This window comes from Biomphalaria glabrata, chromosome 1, assembly GCF_947242115.1.
Source record: "Biomphalaria glabrata chromosome 1, xgBioGlab47.1, whole genome shotgun sequence".
Classification (NCBI taxonomy): Eukaryota; Metazoa; Mollusca; class Gastropoda; family Planorbidae; genus Biomphalaria; species Biomphalaria glabrata.
Genome location: NC_074711.1, coordinates 12,584,835 through 12,608,991, shown reverse-complemented (window position 1 = coordinate 12,608,991; position 24,157 = coordinate 12,584,835). Strand labels below are relative to the sequence as shown.

Genomic DNA, 24,157 nt, shown 5'->3' with positions numbered 1-24,157 from the left:
TCATCTTCTTTCTGGTGCTTTCCCTATAAGAAAGTCTTTGCGAGACCATGTGATGTGATACAGTTTGAGTTTACGTTTTTGACAGTGGTTAGCGTGTCATCGAGGCTGTATTAATCCTGTTTCTAATCTCTTCATTTGTGATGCGGTCTTTGTAAGTGACACCTAAGATCTTTCTGTAGCATCTTAGTTTCATTGCTAGGATCCTCTTCTCGAGATCTGCAGTCAGCGTCCAAAATTGGCATGCAAATAAGAAAGTGACCGTGACCGTGTCCGGTCTTGGGCTATCTCCTCCCACATACTTTGTTCGATGCCTGTGGTTTTCATGTCTCGCTTAGAGACATCTCTGTAGGTTAGTTTTGGGTGGCCCTTGGGTCTGACTCCCTCTGCAAGTACAACATAGTATGTCTTTAGGGATTCTCCCATCTGGCTTGCGAGTGACATGACCGAGCCAGCGCAGTCTTCTCTGTGTAAGAAGAGCATAGATGCTGTGCATATTGGCCCGTTTCAGAACGTCCTGGTTCAAGACATGATCCCTCCAGGAGATGCACATTATGCGTCGAAGGCAGCGTAAGTGGAAGCTATTTAATCTGTGTTCTTGACGCATGTTAGTTGCCCAGCTCTCACCGCCATTAAGAAGTGTGCTCAGAATGCAGGCATTGTAGACCAGGATTTTGTTGCCGTAGTCAATTTGGTATTTTCCCACACGCGCTTGGAGAGTTTTGACATTGCTGCAGAAGCCTTTCCTATTCTTTTTGTCAGCTCAGTGTCTAAATCTAGGCTGCTGGCTATTGTATTTCCCAAGTATGTGAATTCCTGCGCCACTGTAAATGTGATTTCCAATATGTATCGCTAGTATTTCTGCGACATCTTGTGTCAGGTTTTCGGTCTTGAAGATGCTTATTGTAAGGTTAAATTCTTGACAAGCATCTGCCAGAGCATTCACAAGTCTCTGCAATCCTTCTTGTGAGTGAGATATGAGTGCCGCATCATCGGCGAACAGCAGTTCCCTAAACAAGATACGCTGTCTCTTCGTTTAGGCTTTTAGGCGTGCCAGGTTAAATGGCTTTCCATCGAATCTACTGTGGATATATACTCCATCTTTCAGGGATTTAAAAGCGCTTCTGAGTACCACTGAAAAGAAGATGCCAAATAGTGTTGGAGGCAGAACACATCCTTGTTTTATTGCGCTCTTGATGGAGAATAGCCTAGAGGCGGAACTATCAAACTGTACGGTGCCCTGCATATTTTCATGAAAAGCTGACACTAGTTTCCGTAGCTTGTTTGGACAGCCAATTCTCTCTAATACGGCAAACAGGCCGGATCTGCTGACAAGGTCAAACAACCCGTAACTGTTGTCTCCCGTGTTGGGCCTTAGATAAAGGGGTCATGGGTGGCCCATGCGTCATGGTCCCTCTATCTATCTTGCTGATGAGATCCAAATGAATGCTTCGCGTTACATTCAGCACCAACTCAGTTGCAGAAGCTACCGTAGGGAATTTCAGAGTTGATACTCCCAACGCCTAAGGGGCTTCACTCCTGACTTTTCCTCGATGTTGTCAGCGTGGTTTGAAGTCAGTACCTCTCTCCTAGATGAATAGCCTTACTAGGCTGACGAGCTCCCTCTGCCTAAAGCTCCCGGTTTTGTGTGAGCATCTAGGATTACAATATATATATATATTTCTATTTCAATAGTCGATACTCAGTGGAAACAAGTGAATGATACAATTAAAGGAAACCTTCTAACGATGTTGTGCGTACATCCACAGCAACCAACTTTGTATTTTGTCAGAGGCATATGTTCAACGTCTACTTTTCAGAGGCGTGACCAAGAAGAAGAATGGGTACGGTGAGCGACACATGACACTTAGGAGGTCATATTACACAACAAAGACATGAAGACGGTGTATTTTGCGTGTTGTTTTTGTCGACAGCAGTTAGCCGGTCATCGTAAGGTCCAATTGTTGTAATAATCCTGTCTCTAATCTCTTTGTTTGTGATTTGGTATTTATATGTGATACCTAGGATCTTTCTGCAGCATAAGTAGAAAAATGTCAATTTATGGATACAATCATCGAAGTCAGGAAGGTTGATGGGGAAAAAGTGTTTCAAAACGTCTCTAGTTTTGTTGGTGAAACAATTCAAGATCATAGTGCTTTATGTACTGCAGTCAATGAAGTTCTGTTTGACCCTTTCGAACTCATTATTTCCTGCATTAGCTTTTTTAGACAAATGATTGCAATTTTACTTTAGTCAGACAACTTTTGACCGCTGCGTGTAGGAATGTACAGCAATGTTGTAAGGAAGTACATTCCTTCAAGATTGGCTGCATTGAAACCTACGCCTCATTAAGCATATTCTATTGAAGGATTTTTTATAGGAACAAAAAAAGTCCTGAACAAATTTTGTTATTTAGTAAAGTTGCGGTTGCAGACAGACTCAAAACATCAGAAACTAGACATTCTGCAGTGATATGTTCATCCTGTCTTTTCACTTAGTTTGTCAAAAAAGTCTAATGTAATATAATGTCTGTTGACTTTTAACGTGGCGACACACAACAGGTTCGGTCATTTTAAATGATGGATGATATAAAATCTCTTTAAGTTATCTTACTATGTCTCCTATATATAAAAAGTCTCTAGTTTAACAACGCAGTAGGAAGGTTTGAACATAATATCTAGGCACCTCGGCTCTACCTAGACGATTTTTAAATCATTTTATATTTTCATGGCAAGCATTTTGCAAGCCGGTAATATAAATTTTCTCTCTCGCTCTCTCTCTCTCTCTCTCTCTCTCTCTCTCTCTCTCTCACACACACACTTTCTTGTACTTTCTTTTTCTACTTTCTCAGTCGCCTTGAATGTGGTTTGGCATTGCGCTTGTTCCTGAAGGCACGCTGCCAACTTTCGGTGCTAGGTTATCCGGTATTCGGCAACTAGGTGCTACTTGTTTGGTATTGATTCAACCTGTGATCATTAAAAATTAGATGTAATGACAGTTTTTGCAGTTAATTTTGTAATGTCATTTCTGTTTTGTTAGCACATGTTAGCATCAGCTTACTTTTAATAGTGTTAATTTTATGTTACAAAGTAACGCCTTATTTTATAATTGCACTTTTACCCTGTTAGAGCGAAAAACTATATATTCATATCATAGTCATCTATTTCAAGTTAGCGGCATATAAAATAATTCTCATATATCAATAAGATAGAGCGTCAAATCGCAGTCAAGTTTGTGATTAAATAATTAAGTATAAGATTTTAAACTTTCGTTTTGTGTATGACCATAGGAATCATATCCATAAAAAAAATGTCTGAGCATGCAGCTGTGGATATCGTGTTCTGTTTATTTTGTCGAGCTTATCAATTTTCCAGACGTAATAAATTGGTAAGAGCTATTTTTAGACAAAGGTCACATGGGCTATTTCCAAATGCCGAAAATGGCCCCAGTCATTTTAAAACTGCACTCAAAATGCATGCTGGAAGTTTTTTTTGAAAGGCCGGCCGGGCCTTAGATTTGGTGTCACTGATCTACTACATTGGATTTTAATGTATGACTTTTGATCAAACTTGGAGAATGTTCCCTTTCACATTTTTTATTTTGTCACGAAAATAAAAGTAGAGTGTGAAAATGGGTTTACCCGTTCAGCTGATATATTTATATCAACTATAAAATACTGTGATAACGGGTTTAGCCTATGTTAAAAAGTTTCGTTCTTTAATAAAGATATAATTAGGCACTATTTGTTTATTTTTATGGCCCTCTGGTTGTGGGAGGGGCATTAAACATACCCTACGGTCTCCGCTATGATCTAAGGAACATTTATGCCAAGTTTTATGAAGATTGGTAAAACAGTTTGATTTTTATTCGAGACATACATACATACGTACATAGTTATATACGCCTTACTTGTGTAAAAAAAATATGTTACTATAAATTATATTCTTATATCTAGTCGCCCTCCCCTCGCTAATGTCAAATGCAATCATTAGTAATAAATATAAATGACTAATCCAAGTTTCAGACTGAAAGTATTATTTAAATAGTATTTTTTAAAGACATTTTATTTTTATTTTTGTAGGTGAACTTTAAAACCCCTTTCTCTAAATCAGCTTTTCTCAAGTTGTGGGGAGTTTTTTGTTGACGGGTTGGTGGTGGGTGATTCTTGTTTATCTTGTTCTAGGAAAAATATCGTTTGTTTTTGCAATTTGATAATTGATTCATGTTTGAAAATGTATCAATTAAAAGCATAATTCTTAAGTTTCTTATTTTAAAAATTCTTTGAACCAATTCTGTCAGTTTTGCGTGCTTTAAAACTGTCGAATTTTTGTTGAAGTCTTCTGCTGATGAAATCAGGCCTACTACAAGAGATATCGTTTAAAAAATAAATGTGTCATATTAAGATATACTTATTATATGTATCTCAATTGTCACTCACATTTAAGCATCGACCCGTGGCCCCACCTTACTTTATTTTACTTTATTTGACTTGCCTTAATTTAGTAGGAATGATCGGCTAAAAAGATCAGGATAATGTGTTTGTGACTCTAAGAATTGCCCACTCATACACACACTCAAACGTTCTGGATCTGCTAGTGATGAGAGAGAGACAAGAGAGAGAGAAATCCAATGGCTAATACTCCAGACTTTTCCTTACAAAAAAAAAAAAAAAAATCCCTTGACTCACTTAAACAGATTTTCAATCAAAATTCATACGAAATCTTTTTTTCTCACAAGTGGAATATCCGGCCAAGCCAATCGTAACTCTAACTGATCTGCTTTGTACGAGACTTTTGGTATTAGCATTGGACTGTCATTCGGTCATCTCGATGGTCCCTTATCAAATATCGACCTGCGGGAGGTTTGGACTAGGGAGTAGTTTATCTTCAACTCTGAAGGAACATCCGAAAAATATATAGACTAAAAAATTGTAAATAACATTTTACAATAAAAGACAAACTTCACTAATAGAAACTCTTTGAGTTTGGGGTTTTGAAACATGCAGTGTTAAAAAAAAAGATATGTTTTGCTCTTTTAGCATCTTTATCAACTGTCATTACATACTGCAGACAAGCGTATGGAAAGAGTTACTAAAGCTTTACGTAAACTGTAGTCTGTAAGCAACCTGCTCTGTGGAAGCGAACCAGCCATCCCTGGCTGATACAGCTTTCATCACGTTGTTTCATACCGGTACTTCAAATAAGATATAAGCAGGATAACATTCCAAATAAGATAGCAGGATAACATTACAAATAAGATAGCAGGATAACATTTCAAATAAACAGTTGTTTTTGTGTGAAGAACAAGGTACCAGGAACTCTGCATTTGTCTTCAGAAAAGTTAATTTAGCTGGCATAGCCAGGAGTCATTTTGGGGTATTGTTGGACAATGGAGCTGCGCACCTCCCTCGGAGGGATGGGAGAAGAGCTCAAGAGACGATAAAGATTGTGATCAAATAAGCTTCCAATGGACGGGGCCCATCTAGCAGAAATGTTGGCGAAAAGTATTTATCTCAGTTGTGACTTTAAGTGAAAGTCTTTACAATCATTAAAAAAAAAACTTACAGCTTTGCCTTGAAATTTTACACAGGTAAATCTCGTATCTCTTATGTCATTGGACTTGGTTTTAGAATCGCTAAACATGTCATGCTTTTCTTTTAGCTTTCATTTGCATGATTTATAGTATCATCGTACGTGTGCTACGTGTGGGAATTGTATTTGATATGAACTTCATCGTCGACATCTGTCATTGTTTTGTCACTTTAAAGGGACCTTGTTCATTTATACTAATTGGTTTCATTAGCTTCAGAGGAAGCTTCTTGAGTTGTTGTTTTTTTTATATGTCTGCATGTCTTGTAGGCATGAGTACTTTTCTAATTGGAATGTTTGAGTTGGGAGGAAGGCAGTTGAAATGTTGACATTACTTTGATGCAGGTTTTTAGAATATTTTTAGTGATCAAACTCTCATACGGTTTCCTATTAATACCAAAACAAATAAAGTTATATCTTCTGTACTCAGTATGTTAATTTCATTTTTATTTTATGGATTTTTTTTTATATTGGTCTTATAATTTTTTTTAAAAAAAGGAAAAAATAAATGATAAAGCTTAGCAATATTTGCAGTACTAAACCAGCTGCAAAGACGAGACAGCGGGAGTGCTGGATCAATAATAGTGTCTAGACTAACAGCCTAATGCGAGTGGCAGACGAGGGCACGCGCATCAACTCTGCGTCAAACACATTAGAGAGAAATGGAAGGTCTCTTGCTACTCATGTAATGGTTTCTTGTACCATTGTCTGAGCCAATGTAGCAGCATATGTTCAGACTTCATAAGTTGGACAATGTAAACCTTCTAAAAATACAACGAAATACGAGAGCTTTAAAAAGCTGACTTTCAGTCCAACAATGTTTCAGCAGTTGAGAGAATCCTATCTCTCTATGCAAAGCAGCAAAGTATTTTCTTTTTAGAGTCTAAACTATTGTCTTTAGATACAAACGCGAGTCCAATATGTGTACACTTATGGTATTCATTAGTGTTCACATATACTGGCTACTAGTAAAAAGCTTTTAGGATAGCCAGTTGGAGAATGAAATGAATAAATCACAATTTTATATATATATATATATATATATATATATATATATATATATATATATATATTATTTATTTATAATGTTATCCTTTAGAATCAGAAACCATTGCTTCTAGCCCCTTTCGGCTTACTCTTCCTTCTCCACCTGCCTGCTACTTCCACCCCAATAGCCCTGCTCTCCTACCGCACTTATACCTCATTCACAACGTATGCACCCCCAACTCACAATTTCCTTTGCCTCCTCCCCACAGTACGCCCAACTTACAACTTCCTTTGCCTCTTACCCACAGTACGCCCAACTTACAACTTCCTTTGCCTCCTCCCCACAGTGCGCCCAACTTACAACTTCCTTTGCCTCTTCCCCACAGTACGCCCAACTTACAACTTCCTTTGCCTCCTCCCCACAGTGCGCCCAACTTACAACTTCCTTTGCCTCTTCCCCACAGTACGCCCAACTTACAACTTCCTTTGCCTCCTCCCCATAGTACGCCCAACTCACAATTTCCTTTGCCTCCTCCCCACAGTATGCCCAACTCACAATTTCCTTTGCCTCCTCCCCACAGTACGCCCAACTTACAACTTCCTTTGCCTCTTCCCCACAGTACGCCCAACTCAAAATTTCCTTTGCCTCCTCCCCACAGTACGCCCTACTCACAATTTCCTTTGCCTCCTCCCCACAGTACGCCCATCTCACAACTTCCTTTGCCTCCTCCCCACAGTACGCCCATCTCACAATTTCCTTTGCCTCCTCCCCACAGTACGCCCAACTCAGATTTTCCTTTGCCTCCTCCCCACTGTACGCCCAACTCACAACTTCCTTTGCCTCCTCCCCACAGTACTCCCAACTCACAACTTCCTTTGCCTCCTCCCCACAGTACGCCCAACTCAAAATTTCCTTTGCCTCCTCCCCATAGTACTCCCAACTCACAACTTCCTTTGCCTCCTCCCCACAGTACGCCCAACTCAAAATTTCCTTTGCCTCCTCCCCACAGTACGCGCAATTCACAACTTCCTTTGCCTCCTCCCCACAGTACGCCCAACTCACAATTTCCTTTGCCTCCTCCCCACAGTACGCCCATCTCACAACTTCCTTTGCCTCCTCCCCACAGTACGCCCAACTCAAAACTTCCTTTGCCTCCTCCCCACAGTACGCCCAACTCACAACTTCCTTTGCCTTTTCCCCACAGTACGCCCAACTCACAATTTCCTTTCCCTCCTCCCCACAGTACGCCCAACTCTCAATTTTCTTTGCCTTTTCCCCACAGTACGCCCAACTCACAATTTCCTTTGCCTCCTCCCCACAGTACTCCCAACTCACAATTTCCTTTGCCTCCTCCCCACAGTACTCCCAACTCACAACTTCCTTTGCCTCCTCCCCACAGTACTCCCAACTCACAACTTCCTTTGCCTCCTCCCCACAGTACACCCAATTCGTTCTCCTTTTTTTTCCTTTCCCATCCCTTTTACCCATTTAATCTTTCTCCACAACCTTTCCTAGTTCTTTGGTAGTATCTTACACTGTGATTATGTATTATGTCCCACCCCTTTCCCCCTAATAAATTTGCTCATTTTCCTCTTTATTTTTGTCCCATTCCCGCTAACTTCTCCCGTACCATATCCTTTCATTTCCTGTCTCTCCTTTGACAACCCCTCCCCTTTTTTTTCCGAATTCTTGAAGTGTTGACAAGAAAGAAGTGACAAAGGAAATGACGCCTTTGTTTCTATTAGTAAATGACCTGTAACACATTTCTTTATAGCATAGATAAACCTATGAACACTGAACTTTAATTTAAAAATTCTTCTTGCTATCTAATCAATGATTAAAGATCTGAAGACAGACCATTTGCTATATGTATTAATGTATGGAGTCTAGATAAGTTTCTTGTTGACCTTATACCCATAAATTGTTTTCTTTTCTTTTACAAACGAATCACAAACGATGAGATCAGAGACAGGGTTACTGCAGTGATTGGAACCCACGATGTCCTGCTAACTAGTGTAAAAAAAAATACAAACTAAAACTTTATGGCCATTTTACAAGATCATCGGGTCTCGCAGGGAACAGTAACAGGAAAAAGAAGAAGAGGCAGACAAAGAAAGCGATGGAAAGACATTATAAAAGAATGGACGGGCCTGCCATTGAAAGAGTTTTTCTATCCAAGGCAAAAGACAGAGAGGAATGGAGAAAGAAGGTTGACAAATATTGCGTGGTGCCCCAACGGTCCAACAGACTAAGGGATAGGTGAAGGTGAAGGATTCTGTTTTTAACGAAATTAAAATCAATAGCACAAGTTTTCTTTAGTCATTTATTCCATAGACTACATGTATGTAGAACTACAAGAGTACTGCAATTCTATGGCAATATTTGACAGTACATTTTGATCAGATTCCTTCAGAAATGAAGATTTATACGCCTTGTCCAAAGACTACGGTTGGGGATGGCGGCAGGCAATGTTTGAACCCGCAACCATCAAGACACCATTCTGGAGCGCACAGCACACAAACAAGCACCACCACACAAAGCTTTATAGATGTCATGACTAGCTGAAGATGCAACGATGCTGTCATTCGAATTTATTAGCACCAGTATTTATAATACACAAAAGAAATAAAAGTAAAATAAAAAGCTATGTCAATTTTCGTATCTAAGCTGACGTCATATGACTGAAATTAAATTAAACTCCGTCTTTTAACAAATATATAACACTAGCCATATTTTATCCACGGCCCGCGGGTCTCAATATGCGTGTTACTGATATAGCACATTAGATTAGTTTGTGGGAAGCGTGCTCGAGAGGCGGAGTACGCTTGAACTTGGCTTGGCTTGGCTACCTATGAAGGGGGCTCGAGGCTCGACACCCGACTCGAGTTGAGCTGTGTTTACTGAGCACCTAAAGGCAGCACGGAAACAAATGTGAATGGACCATAGCGCTCTGAGCATTCCATACGCATTAAAGTAGCGCTATATAAAAACTATAATAATAATTACAAACAATTAAACAAAATAATAATAAGTAGAGAGAATGCGTGAATTTAAAAATAGTATGAATCGACCTAAATCCATTTTTGTTACAAAAAGATTTGCTTACATACATATTGAGATCTAGATCTAGAGTCTAATATAGTTTTTGACCTAGATTAAACTTAGATTCATTTGTTTAAATTAAGTAAAACACATCTACTTTCACTAAACATTCTTGAATTTAAGGTTCAATGAGCTTATTATTCTGTTAGTATATTTAATATCACCCATATAGAGCCTCATTTGCCTGTCCAATCACATTGTGTTTTCACTGCAAGCATGTAAGGTTTGCGCGACACATGAATGAAAATATTAAAATGTCTGTCAACACGGCATTGCAGCTATAGCGAACGAATGTATGAAAAATACTTTAGTAAAACAAATTTGAATGTTAATTGGATTAAAATATGAAATGAATAGACTATAATTAGTATGTTTATGTGTTAAAGTATAAAACTATCTTTGCGAAGAGAAGTTTTATCATCTTAGAGTTGAATTAGAGTAACCATGATAAACATAGCCTAGATTTATAAGATACTATACTTACATAGAGTTGGTCAACTTTTTTTTTTAGGGTCTTAAGTTTGTTTTAGGGCTACAATACATACACTACGGTCTAAATTAGTACCCAAGGAACATTTATGCCAAGTTTTATCAAGATTGGTCAAACGGTTTTGATTTCTATTCGGCACATACATACGTACATACATACATACATACGCCTTACATTCTACTTTATAGTATAGAAGATATGCGCTTATTCTTTTTAACACAATTGGACTCTCTTTCCCGCCTATTGTAAACTATTTCGAACACACACTTCTTCCAAAATCAAAGGCTAATCTTAGCCAACTATAAAACCTTATCGTGTGAATTTGTATAAGTGAACAACTGAAAAGTGTTAGTCTAAAACAAATATTATTTCTATATCAGTTTATTCCTAGTCTTGTTACGCTACCGTTGTAGACATACTTAGCTAAATCAATGTTTTTGTCTGTTTTTACATGGCAAAATATATAGGTGACAGCCGGGTCTGGACAGATACCTGAACTATTGGACTCTCTTTTTTTTTCTCTCTTCGAACTTGAAAACAAGCCTCTTGTTAGACCTAATTGGGTTTAGTCATTTTATTTGCTATTTTGAGACGTTATCATACGTCATATGTTAGGCTTTACTTGTTTAAATATTGAAGAAATATCTATATTCATTTTCTCCTCCCAAACTTTAAAACAATAAAAAAAAAAAAACACTAACCTATGTAGATAAAATTAAGAATCAGCCATATTGTTGCCAAAACCGGAACATATAAAGGAATAGATTTTTTAGTCAAGAAATCTTGCATATTTCATGATAAAGTCTGTGTGCACTTCACAACGCAAACGTTCGTATCTAACAGGTCTCAACGTCATCACCGAACATCTTGACATCCCACTCCCCCCAATTTCACTGGGGACATTCCAAAGGAACATGCTCAAAGATTAACTCTTAGACATTGTAAATATGCTTTTTGCATGTTAGCGCTGTGCTGGTTAGGAAGTATAGCTATATTTTCTGGCGTAGTTTTCCTACGCATCCAAAACAGTCAGACATTCACCGGGTTTCTATGTGACGTCACACTAGCCTACTAATTTAATCTATTGACTTATTGTATAACGGGAGACCATACAGAAAAGTTAACATTCTCGTAAAAGAAATATATCTGTCTATGCAGTTAGATCTAGGATCTTGTAATCAAAGAAAAAATGCATATTAAAACTAGATTTACATGCTTGACTAACCATGGCAGTGTGTATTTTCTCGCCTGACCACTCAACACACAACAAACACTATCGCTTGGTTGTCTTGTCATAACCGACTACACGTAGTCTAGACTAGCCTTACACTTTACACTGACCTGTTTTTTTTTAATCAGTCAGACACACGATCTATTTACTTCTTGGGAAAGGGAGAGGCTTAGATGAAAATGTTACTTTTTTTCTTGAGTTGCTTATCCTAATGCCTTTAGATCTACCTATACATGTATATATAACTGTATCATAGCTCTGGAATAGGCCGTCACTAAGCCCAAGAGCCTGTAAGAATGAAGCGATACGATTGGTTAAATCTTGTTTCCTTTTCAGTATTGTAGATGGAAGTGACGTATGCCTAACCTAAAAACAAAATCTCAAAGAACCCCGTTTTTTTTTTTATAGAATTTACTGTCTAATTAAATAATATAAATGTTTCTAAGCATTTAAATAAAAATGGTAAAATGTCTACTATTACAACTTTTTACGCAGAATTCAAATATGTCAATAAATCAAATTTGAAGAACCATCGGAGTTTCCCTTTAACTTAATGTGGAGGTAGAAAAGTATTTCTTTTTACCGGGAATATTGACTGATTATAATTGGATTGTGCTTCTGCAATCAGAGAAATACCGGCGACCTGAGAATCGGTGTGTTATTTTCTTTAGTTCACTCCCACGTCTTAACAATTGGATTCGAAGTGGGATATCGCCTACTCTACTTACGAACATGTCTACTTCTAAACGCCGACATGAGCTCGAGATGAACGAAATCTGTTAGGAGTTAAAGAGGCGGGACATCCTAACGCTCATTGATAACATTGACATTTTGATTGGTCTTAGAAACATTGAGTAAAGTCTTCACTCTGTGGGCAGCAATTCGTAACTAGTAAGTGTATAACAATTGACTTTCTGCACAAGCTCCTTCTGGATTTAATAGAATACTCCTTTTATTTATTTTTGAGTTAACTTGTATAGAAATGTAGAAAGTGGCCTGTAATAAACTATGTCTTTTTTAAATTGCATTCGGCGTATTACCGTGTAACACTAAAACTAAGGTGAAAATAATACTCAAAAAAGTGTGTCCAATTCTTCTTCTTGAAATAAGTCTACTTCCAGTTGTGTATAGACTTACAACGAATTCTTTTGTTCAATAAATGTGTGTCAGTATCTGTTTTCTTTTCTTGTGTTTTTGACTAACATGGATTTGATTGTTTTTAAAGAAGTTTCCATTATTGTTATGAAGTTATATGCTATGGAAGTTACTTTTTTCCAAAAAGAAAAAAAAATACTCTCCTATCAAATAATATATCGTCTTGGACATTCACAGCACCAGGCATTGACAAGAATAAGGCGTGATTCAACTATTTTTAGACCATGTTCCCCCCAAATAATCTTTAACTTCTGTGGCATACCTGATAAAATTCCCGATAGCCAGACTAAAGTGAAGGTCATATATTACGTTGAAATCTTGCTCACATGACTGGCAGCAGTGGGGTAATGTTGTTTGTTTTTTTTTTGGTTTGTTTTGTTTTGTTTTTCTGAACCATTCTTGCATGATTGTGTGTGTGTGTGTGTTGTTATTTAACTGTAATTTGATTTTGATACAGAAAATCAAGCATTAAAAATAATATTACTGTTGAGTGAAAAGTCTAAAATATCGCAGTAAATAAAATGTAGGCTATCGAAAATGTCCATTTGTAGGTAAGATGCCTTTTTTTTTTTAATGAAATTTTCTTATATGTACGTTACGTTATACGACATTTCTATTTAGTTGGTTATTATTTTGTCACTATTTATTCATTTTGTCATGAAGTTCAGTTCAACTCCCTTGTTCAATTCCCTCAACTCCCTTTAGTTCAACTCCCTTGTATTTGTGGCCTAGAGGATGCCCAAACTACGACTCTCGGGTCATATCCGGCCCATGACGCGGTGCGCCCTCTGCCCACTGTGTATAGTGAAGCCACTTGGAATAGGTTATGTTAGAATAGACGAGTGTTTGTGGCGATGCGGTCGGAAGTTTATCACTGCACTAGACTTTCCCCCAACTAAAATGAGCTACTCAATGAATTCAATACAATCCTCGAAGCACATATTTCTTGTCTCTACTAGGACTACAACCTTCAAACATTTGACCATTCATTGTTCTAACCATCAATGTTGTACACCGCAAATGATTTTTTAATTGATAGTTTATATAACGATGTATCATTTATTTATATAATGTTTTTGATTGGTTGGAAATCACAATGGGCCATACATTTTTCCTACATCCCTACGTTACCTAGCTGCAACTGTATAGGTAATACTTGACTATGCAACAACAAACGTACTAACGTTTAGACTCCTAACAAACTTATTATTTCAGAAAAATCGCGGATATTTCCCTATTTTTTTTTTTTTTTATTGAAAGAATTAAGGAAGATTTCTTTTCATACAAGTAGCATAGGAAACTAAAATGTTTCTAAACATTGTTTTTCATAGATTTCTTCCACAGTTCTTTTCCGAAACCCATTAGCCGACCTAATCTTACCCAGGACTGTGACGCGAATTAGACGCCCTAATTGCTATCAACTTGACTTAACATTGAAACCCCACCTTAGCAGGCCATAAGTAGGGGGAAGAAGAAACAGAAGTCAAAACTTTTTTTAAAAAAATCACGTTCGTGACATAAAAATAGCCCCTTTTAGATATGAACACAATCTTCAAAGCCTAAAAATAGCTCATAAATGGTTGTTTGCTTGTGTCCCACCACCCTCTCAGTGTTTATCTAGGCTCCATCGTAGTCAGACAGGGCAGAACTAGTTCTAAACACGCCCGACTTTCTAGACTTGGAGGAGTTTGCTAAGTTGAAGAACTGGAGAGCTGTTCTGTTTTCAGAATCTCTTTCGCTACTTCTTGCCCTATCAGGGCATGCACTACGTCACACGAGGCTAACGTCTAATTGAACGAATGATTACTTATGCAACTTTGTTTCATCGGACGAACTCAAAGAAACAATGTGCAAAATGTTGAGAGCTACTATCTAGACAAACGTTTGTTAAGCTAAACTTTAACTGTGCATGCTAAACACACAAACATTTACAGCAGTTAAAGTAGGTTTTGAATATTGCTTTTGTGTTAAGCTCAGCAATCTTCTAAAGCCAAACTCTCGCTAAATCATTGACACACTTCACCATGTCTCATCAGGCAATGTCACATTGATCCGAGATTTGCATTTAAAAAAAAAAAAGGAAAGTCGAAAGCCGGTGATGTTTTTTTAACGCTACCTGCCCTTTTTTTTTCTGGTCACGTCTGAGTTCAACTAGTTTTTACTATATAAATATATATACAGAGAGAGAGAGAGACAGAGTGGAAGATAGAGGGGGGGAGGGAGAGAGGGGATTGATTAGGTAGATAGATAACAGAAATAGGTAAGATAGATTCCGGCTGAAACTATTTATCAGATCATGAGCCGAGAAAAATGATGACAAATATTTAGCCATTATGGCTTTTTTGTTTTGTCCGATTTGTATGTTTCTACGATGGTTGAAATGTAAATAGTTGCTTTAGTTTGGCTTCCTTTATTTTAATACAGTTTGTGTTGTATGTATAACAATGTATAAATTATGTATATAGAGAGATTATATAGAGATTTATATTTTTACTGTTATGACGACTTTCTTTTCTTTTTCACATCTTCAATTCCCTTTATATGTATAAACATAAGTTTAAGTAATAACTTTGGTAATAAAATATTGTACTTACAGATATACTGCACAATGTTGTCTAGTTTCGTATCTTGGTACTGTGGCCGCACCGAGGTCAGTTTAATAAAACAAAAAGGTCACAGCTAATTGTTTATGTTTCTAACTAACTTAGAAGCAAGTGTTAAGAAAGAAAACACACGAGCCGACACTGAATTGAATACTAAACAACTGACAATGTACATAAAGAGTCTCAAATCAACTCGGGAATCGTCAAGTTCTAAAATGGTTCTTGAATAGACGAAGCATGTAGAGTGACTGGAATTCTCCTGTAGGCCACTACGTCTTTCTATATATTGTAGCCGGTGGAGGCATAAAGAACGTGTTCTATCAGGAGGAGGGGGGGTGGATCATTGGGAAGGGTGGGAATGGTCAAGCAAGACGGGGTGGGCTGAATGGCTAAACCTTTGGGGCGAACACAAAAAGAAAAAATACGTTGCTTTTACGATGTGCGCGCGACCGCGTGCATGTGTGTTAAGAGAAGGGGTTTGTTGATTTGAAGTCATCATTTGTTAAAATGACCCCTCTCACATTGATTGAATGAGTGTATGTAGGTCTATATGTGAGTGTCTCTGTGTGGGCCAGGAGAGTGATATTGTGGTGCAATTACTACAATGGGCAGGGACGAGCGACTAAGTCTCAGATTGTAGTGCTAACAGCTGAGCTCATTAAAGAGGAGGGGTAGCTGTGGTTGGGTGGTGAAGTGCTTAGCTAGACCTGGGCAGATCAATAGGGCTCTAGTAAACCTTCCAAGTCTGTCCCATTCTACGAAATATTTCTGCTTTGTGATTTTACGTCGTGGGTAAAGTTATCAAACTTCTTTGTAAAGATCACCCATTCCAATTTCTTATCGGTTTGCCGGTAAATAGCGGTCAAATTTAGTCATAGATGCAAACCATAATTGTAGGCACTAGTAGTTCTCCCTAAGTATTTTGTTTGCTATTCTTCGTACAATTTGGTTGTGTTAACTCTAGTCGGATGTAATAAATGAGAACTTAGGTTTGATAAATTACATGAACATTAGTGTTGACTATTTCCGTTAAGACAAGAAATTTTCAGGCTTTTACAATAATATTTTCAAGAAGGGGAAAATACTAGAGAAATACTACACATGAGCTATTCAAAATAATGTTGTGTTATGGTACTCTCATGGAAAAGTTTGATTGATTTATCAATTAATCGCTGGTAATTAATTATTTTGTTAAATACCAACAAGGGAAATTAATCCATCTTTATTCAAATATATGGATACATATGTAGGGTTTGGTCCCCTGAAATAATTGTACCCGTTATTTCTCCAACACCAATTCTCGGATCTAGTTGAAACTTTCGCTTTCAACAATTTTTGTATTGTTCCTAACAGAACATGAACCAATAAAACAAATAGCCAGTTAGTTAATTAAGGATTCGTAATTGATTACTTTGTTTGATAACATCTACATTATTGAGAGATATAGTTGTAAGTGTGGAGCTCTTCCCCTTAGAAACGCTTTTTTTGTTATAAAAGGATTTTGTTTATTTCGCGTGTTATAAATTACATATATAGGTCCTACAAATGTTTGGCTCGATATTTTGTACCGATAGGAAAAACAAAAAAAAAAAAAAACGTACTTTGTCTCCTCCCATGGACTAGACCAGGGGTTCTCAACCTGTGGGTCGCGACCCCTTGAGTGGTCGAATGACGATTTGTCAGGGGTCGCCTAAGACCATCGAAAATATGGATTGTATTTAGTGTATTCTTCTATTGCTGTGTATGTTATGGAAGGGGGGGGGGGGTCCCGGCAGAGTGGGGCATAGTAAAAAGGGGTCGCCGAGCTTAAAAGGTTGAGAACCGCTGGACTAGTCGGAGAGTGACGTTGTTGTTTTTTTGTCCCCGATCTTCCACTCTAACATCTCTTTCAGTCTAGACCCAGCCATCTCTTGTACACATATTTTTTTTTTAGCCCCGTTTGTTGTTGCAGAGATTAAGAACAACAACAAAAAAATGTTTGCCTCCTTCATAGCTCCCTTACCTACCTTCAACAAAAACGCTAACATTGCCACAGGAAAAAAAAACAACAGACTCACAAATAGGCCTACATTCACACTCTGTTAAATTTTCCGGTCCTCATTCTAGATCTAGTAGGCCTACTAAATTTAGATTTTCATCTTTGAACTATTTCATGTTCTGGAAATTTATATTTAAAATCATTTTCTTTAATATATTATTATAGTTTTAGTCAACAGTACCAGGTGACCGAGCCTCGCTCAGTTGAATAATTGCTTAGAGAACTATATGTATACCCGAAGTAATTTTGGAAATATTTTTGTAATTACGAAAATAAACAATTGGGTAAAGACTATCAATCTGAAGAGTTGTTTTCATAACAAACGAACATTCACATTTGACTAGAGTTAAACCTTTAGTTAAATCACTAAATTTAGAAAGCCTTCAGGACAGAAGACTCAAAAGTAAAGTAGCAATTATACATAAAACTCTGAACCATAGTCTTTAAATACAAAAATTTTTAATAAAATACTCTGAAAGACACAAAGATAAAGGCACATTTCTCGTTCCATAAGCTAGGACAAATTTGTACAAGTGCCCCTTCTTCCCTAGTGCTATTAGAGCATGGAATGGCTTGCCTGAGCTAGCCAGGAAAACCAGTGACTTGGCAGAATTTAAGTCATTGGTTAATATGCATGACTGAATGCATGACGCGTAGGACGTAATCATCTTCTTTTTTGAAGATAAGACAGTAGACTATGAAGTTTGAAAACATTGTAATAATTCACCAGCAAAAGAAAATATTACCCTGCTTAATAGGACCATGTTGATAATTCTAAGTTATCTAAACTGGGAATAGTTAGTTATATATTTATATAAGAATTGATCGCTTAAGATTATAGGCTTTGAGATTTCGTTTCATTATATCCATTTGCCGAAGGCTTGGGGTGAACGTTTTTGTCCATTGCAAGTTTTACGTAGAGAATGTCTTTTCGGATACGTTCATTCTCCATACGGCGGACATGACTAACTAAGCAAATGCAGGCGGCGTAGTCTGTGGATGGTGAAGATTTTGAGAAGACTCTATCTCGTGTAATGTGATTTTCAGGATCTTTTGGAGAAAGCTCAAGTGAAATTAATTTAATTCTTGCTCGTGCTTCGGGTACGTAGTTCTGCAAGGTTGTTATAGAAGTTGTAGTGGTTGCAAGCGTCTCATTGTTTTTTTTTAAATAGCCCCACTGCCATGCGTCTCATATAGACTGGCAATCAGTTCAACTCCAAGCCTTCAAGGTTAGCTCAGATACTGTGCCCGGCGGAAGTATTATCACTGACAGGAAAGGGGCAAAGGCGATCAACTAGCGCCTAAACCTGTACGTTTCGGGCAGGTGGGTAATGTTAGCCTTGGCTGTCTACCCACCTAGGCACCTGAGATGAACTCTAATTGATGGCAAGGCTGGAAGGATCAGTCCTCCCGTAGAGCCTTGGTGGCCCACCTAGGAGAAGTTTTGAACCCAAAACTCTGCTACCAGGCTTCGGGAGCCTGAGACCCTTTTGCAGCTTGCAGCACACAGTAGTGCTACATCTGGGCAGAACTTGTGACCTGGCTGATCCCAAATTGTACAGTGTGTACTATTTGCCATTCCTTTTGACAGACAGATAGATACAGTAGCATAGGCATTCAGGTTTTCATATGATAGAATCAACCATTTAGTAATCTTTTCTAATTTAAATGGTATGCAAATTTTGACTGACATTTCCTGTTCTGTAATACGAGTCTTGATTGGTTATTTTTTGTATATCATTAAGAGATTAAGTGTACTGATCATTCGGCTACCAAAAGTGGAAGAAAAATAGATTACAAGCCAATGCCTAAAAGAATACCGACTCACTCAAGTCTGTACAATAACATTTGTTTTAGTAAACAGAATTGGTACTAAAAACAACAACAGCAGCAACAAAAACTAAAAAATTGAAAGTATGATTTTAAAAGCTCTACGGCATTTTACGTTTCGAGAGACGATCTTTTCCCTTTGCAACTTCTTGTGTGACTAAAGAGGCCAATCCTTGATACACAGCTGCGATCGTAGGTTGGGCATATGTAATCATCAGGCGCCGTTGCATTTTCACCCTTATTTTTGCTTCTGTTGTGTATGGCATCTGCAATTCGAGACCCTTCCTTTATGCTCTCTCTCCATGTGGATCTATCCAGTGCCACTTTTCCCCAGCTGCTAGTGTCGATTTTGAAGAGCTTCATGTAGCGTTTGCATACATCCGTTTACCGTAAAAGTGGGCGACCAGCGGCTCTCCTGTCTTCTGTCAGATCGCCATGCAGAATGTCTTGTGGAAGTCGACCTACTGGCATTCTATAAACGTGGCCAAGCTAGCCAAGGCGTCTGCTGCTGAAAACACAGCGGATGTCCGGGCACCCTGCTCTTCGTAGCACTTCCTCATTTGTTATTTTATCTTGCCACCTTATTTTAAAGATCCGCCTTAGGCATCGGAGGTGAAAGAAATTCAGCTTTTATTCCTGCCATGAGTAGGTTGACCATGTTTCACTTCCGTATAGCAAAGTGCTCATCAAACAGATACGGTAGACTAAGGCTTTAGTATTGTTAGTCAGCAACATGTTGTCCCGCACTCTTTTCTGCAACGTGACATGGTGCCCATTGCTTTAGCTATCCTGTTGTTTATGTCTTTATCCAGTACAGCATTGTTGGATATGATGGAGCCTAGATAGCAAAAGTGATCAACAATTTCTAGTGGTTGGCCATTAATGTTTACTAGAGGTGCTGTATTTGTTCTGAAGTAGTATCTTAGTCTTGCTTTGACTAATATTTAATCCGAACTTCTGGCAAGCAGCAGATAGTTTGTCAACTAACAAGTATCTTCCTAACCTTGGTTTTTGCCCGCATTAAATAGTTTTGCAGAGGATCTTGTATGGAGAAACACACCTTCGTTGATGTCGTTGTACGCATAATGCAGTAGAATGGAGAAAAATATGCCAAACAGAGTAGGTGTGAGCACACATCCCTGCTTGACACCACTGCTAACCTCAAAAGGTGCTGATTGGGCTCCATTGAATCCATTTAAGAAGCTATGGTTAAAAATACATTGAAACTATTACGAATAAATGTGTAAAATGTAATCGTATAACCCCCCTGTATGTGTTCTACTAGGATAGACCAAAAAAAAAAACTTAGCATCATCGTCTCGATAAAGCAACAGATTATTATTATACGTGGGGAAAAGTAAATATCATTTCTGTGAGCTCATAAGAGACCTACTAGTTATAAAAAGTGTATCTGAGCTTTTCAAATCGTCAGATACAGAACGTCTTTTAACTTTGGTTTGGATCTATTATCTGAATTTGACAACAGTTCATTTGTTTCACTTGTAGCATTTCAATCAACATCCCCCATAAAATCTATTAATTAATCGAGTTTTTAAGTCTATATTATACTTTCTAAGTGCTAAAAAAAAACGCGGGCATTCTTTGGTTATCGTCTGTTTCAATCATGTAGATTTAGACTGCAATGGTGTGGAGGTAAGTTCACTGGGAGGTCGTTGGTTGAATAACTTGATTTCTATTTTGTTTTCAAACTAAGCTTTCTTTCGTTGTACCCATCAACACCAAAATTACTTCTTGCTAATGGCAAACTCTCTTTGGTTTCACGTCAGTCGCAAGCAGGAAGTAGATGAAGTGATGTACACGACACTAGACTGCAGTGACCAAAACTCGACTAGGCATACTTTGGTATCTCAATTGTGAATACAATAACTACTAAAAATACTTGTTCAATTGTAACTTTGAAGCATCTTGTTCAGAACGATATTGTTGTGTTCTCATTGATCCTATAGAGACGATTCCCACGTTATCCTAATACACTAAGGGAACTAATGCTTATACTTTGCATCACATATCAACACACATATCGCAAATCTTGTATAGGACTCTGAGAACATTGGAAGAAGTGTATTCACAGTGATTACAACAAAATCTGTAGATTAGTTATTGTTTTTTTCTGCCTCCTGGACATGAATAAAATTTGACATTGCTTGTTTAACCACACCCTGTGTTTGTGTTCTCTTCTTAATGAAGTAGCCAGTTACACATATCGATATACCTTACAGATCTAAGTAATACAACAGTAACAAATTGACTAGTTACATTGACTATCTTTAGACTACCTAAAACAGACACGATGTTACAGAATGATATCTATAAAAACGATGTTTTTATTTGGTTACAAAAGTGTCACCTTACCCCAGGGGCGGACTGGCTATATGGGCATTCGGGCAAAAGCCCGGTGGGCCGGTATCCAAATTGGCCGGTAGGACCACAGTATGTAGGCTATCTTCTTTTTTGAAATTACTTCCGTATTTTTTATAAGATAAGGGGCGCAGGGATGCCACTATTAAATTGTTAAATTTTTTATAGTATTCCTTTTTCAGGGGAAATCTTTTACAGACTCTACTAACGCCTACTAATTTAATCGAACACATTTTCCGAAATAATGTAATAGTCTGCATCGGTAGAGCTTCATCCTTTTAGGGCCTATACACTTTGCGATTAAAAAGCAACATAAAGCCTTTATTTCTTATAAGGACATAGTGTTCACTGTAATCATGTGTACAGCTATCGATACATTATCAAATTTAACATAATGATTTTGAGGTAGACCTAGAACTGGATGCCCATCATATAATATACAATTTATGGGCCGGATGGTTTAGAAATGCCAGGGCCGGTTTTGACACCCAGTCCACGCCTGCCTTATTCCCTTATGTACATTATTAGTCGTCTTAATCATTTAACTATTTTATATAGTGTTCTAGTTTTAAATAAGAAGAAAAAAGGAACAGTATACAAAAAAAAAACTCAAATAAGTTTCTTCCTTGAAGACTCAATACCATTTGTACTTGATTGTCCTTAACCCATTAGCAGTAGTAATCCAAACCATGGTTTCATTCTAAATCTGTTAGGCTAAAGTAGACTATCTTGACTGAAGAAAACATATGGTTCTGTGGCCGTCGAATGTCGCAGTAGTAGACTAGTACTAGTGCGCCTTGGGACAGCAGAACATGGCGCGGTGTTTGTAGACTGGTTTACAGCAAGGAAAGAAACACTGCGCTGGTATCCAATGTTTGGCTAATATGTAGACGAGGGGATGACGGGGATAGAATGGAGATAAAAAGAAAATTAGTTCATAATGGGTGTCTAAGATCCACCATGACATCATCGCTTCTGGGCTCGGTTCAAGGCTGTCACTACTACGGTGCAGTACTAGATCACAAGTTATCTGTAGGGATAATGTTCGCTGGAAGGGATCTTCCAACTTGTAAGAATGTCACGTCTGGCTGCGAAAGGGGTTTGGGATTGCTATAAATTATTAAGCTCCAGTTTGGACTCAAGCAATAATTTTTTTATCATTACACTAATGTTTTGAATGAAATGAAACATTTTATTCTTCTATTTCATTCGTTTGAGACTTTATACATCCTTAATCTTACACAAAGCGTTAATCACACCAGTAAGAATAAAGTCTTGCATATCTCATCTTATGATGGCATTTTTAAATCCTTGCCAAAGCTTGTTATGTATTTCAACTTAGATATGGGTAGCGGATAACTTTGACGAAAGTCATTTATTCTACATATGTTAAAATTATTGCAATAATTCTACACTTTTGCAATGCTAAACAGTGGTGCATTCGTCTTTACTATACATTTCAATAAGTTTTGAGTAAAATCACGTATCTGGGTCTTACGATTTTCTGCATTCCCAAAGATGGACAATATATTTGAGTTTAGTTTTAATACCTGGGCCTCCATTGACTTAAAATTTCACAAATTTAATTACATGACTAATCCAAATAATTGATACACTTAATTTAATATATATATTATTATTATTATAAACAATATATATATATTGCTTGTTTTAAAGATTGAGAAATCACCGTTTCGAGATTCATAACAAACAAATATTCACATTTGATTACAGATTTAGAGTAACACCTTTAGTAAATTCACTAAATTTAGAGATCCTTTTGGATAGAAGACTTAAAAGTAAAGTAGCAATAATACATAACACACTGTAATCTACCAATACAAAAACAAAACCTAGATCTAATAAAATGATCAAAAAGACACACAGTTAAAGGCACATTTCTTATTCCTTATGCTAGGACAAATGCGTAAAAATGATCCTTCTTTCCTAGTGCTATTAAAGCATGGAATGGGTTTTCTGAATCAGCCAGGAAAACCAAGGACTTGGCAGAATTTAAGTCATTGGTTAGCATGCATGACTAGATTGTCACAGAGACACGCGTAGGAAGTAATAATCTTCTCTATTGAAGTAACGTCTGTAACGTATAAGATAATATTTATGAAATTGTTGATGTTGACGTCCCAGTTTGAAAATTTATTTTAGCACCTTAATAGAGGTCATCCCTAACACAAACTTTTAAAAAATGTTTTTCAAGGCCTCTAATCCGCTTTCACTCCATGTGGTCTGATTGAACTACATCTTGATGTTTTGATTAGAATTACATAGTCATTTAAACTTATGATACAGAACTGTTACAAATGTGTTGCCAAATACATAAATGTATGCTCAATTTTTTTTATTCCATAACTAGATGCAATTAGCCTAAGTAGGCCTACATCAGATTCTAAACAATGATAGCCAGGTGTTTTCCAATCAGTTATATTGTTTAGTAAGGTCTAGCTTGCTTATTAACACAATATGATACTCAAGTTCGATTTATCTCGACCACAAAATACACACCAAACTTTTAGGAATATTTACTAGTGTATGCTACTATGTCTGCTCAGTTCAGAGCATGAATAGGACAAATCAATTCATTCTATACAAAAGCAAAATGTTTAGAGTAGATGTAATCGTATTTGCCTTGAGCCATTCAACAAACATCAACCTGAGCGACCCACACTTTTTTTATTCCCGGAGAATATAAAACAGAAAATTTGGTTTTACTTTTTTTTGTAAACTCAATTTAGGTAACA

General features: G+C 37.4%; 1 protein-coding gene across 2 annotated transcripts in view; it reads right to left on the bottom strand.

Annotated features, from left to right (window-relative positions):
• The window catches only part of LOC106065197 (matrix metalloproteinase-21-like), a 77,104-nt gene extending 61,662 nt beyond the window's left edge, over positions 1-15,442 (bottom strand). For both annotated transcript variants that reach the window (XM_056022691.1, XM_056022705.1), the window contains exon 1: positions 15,146-15,442. The gene's annotated coding sequence lies outside the window, so the exon portion shown is untranslated. The remainder of the gene's footprint in view (positions 1-15,145) is intronic.
• Between the last annotated feature and the right edge of the window lie 8,715 nt (positions 15,443-24,157).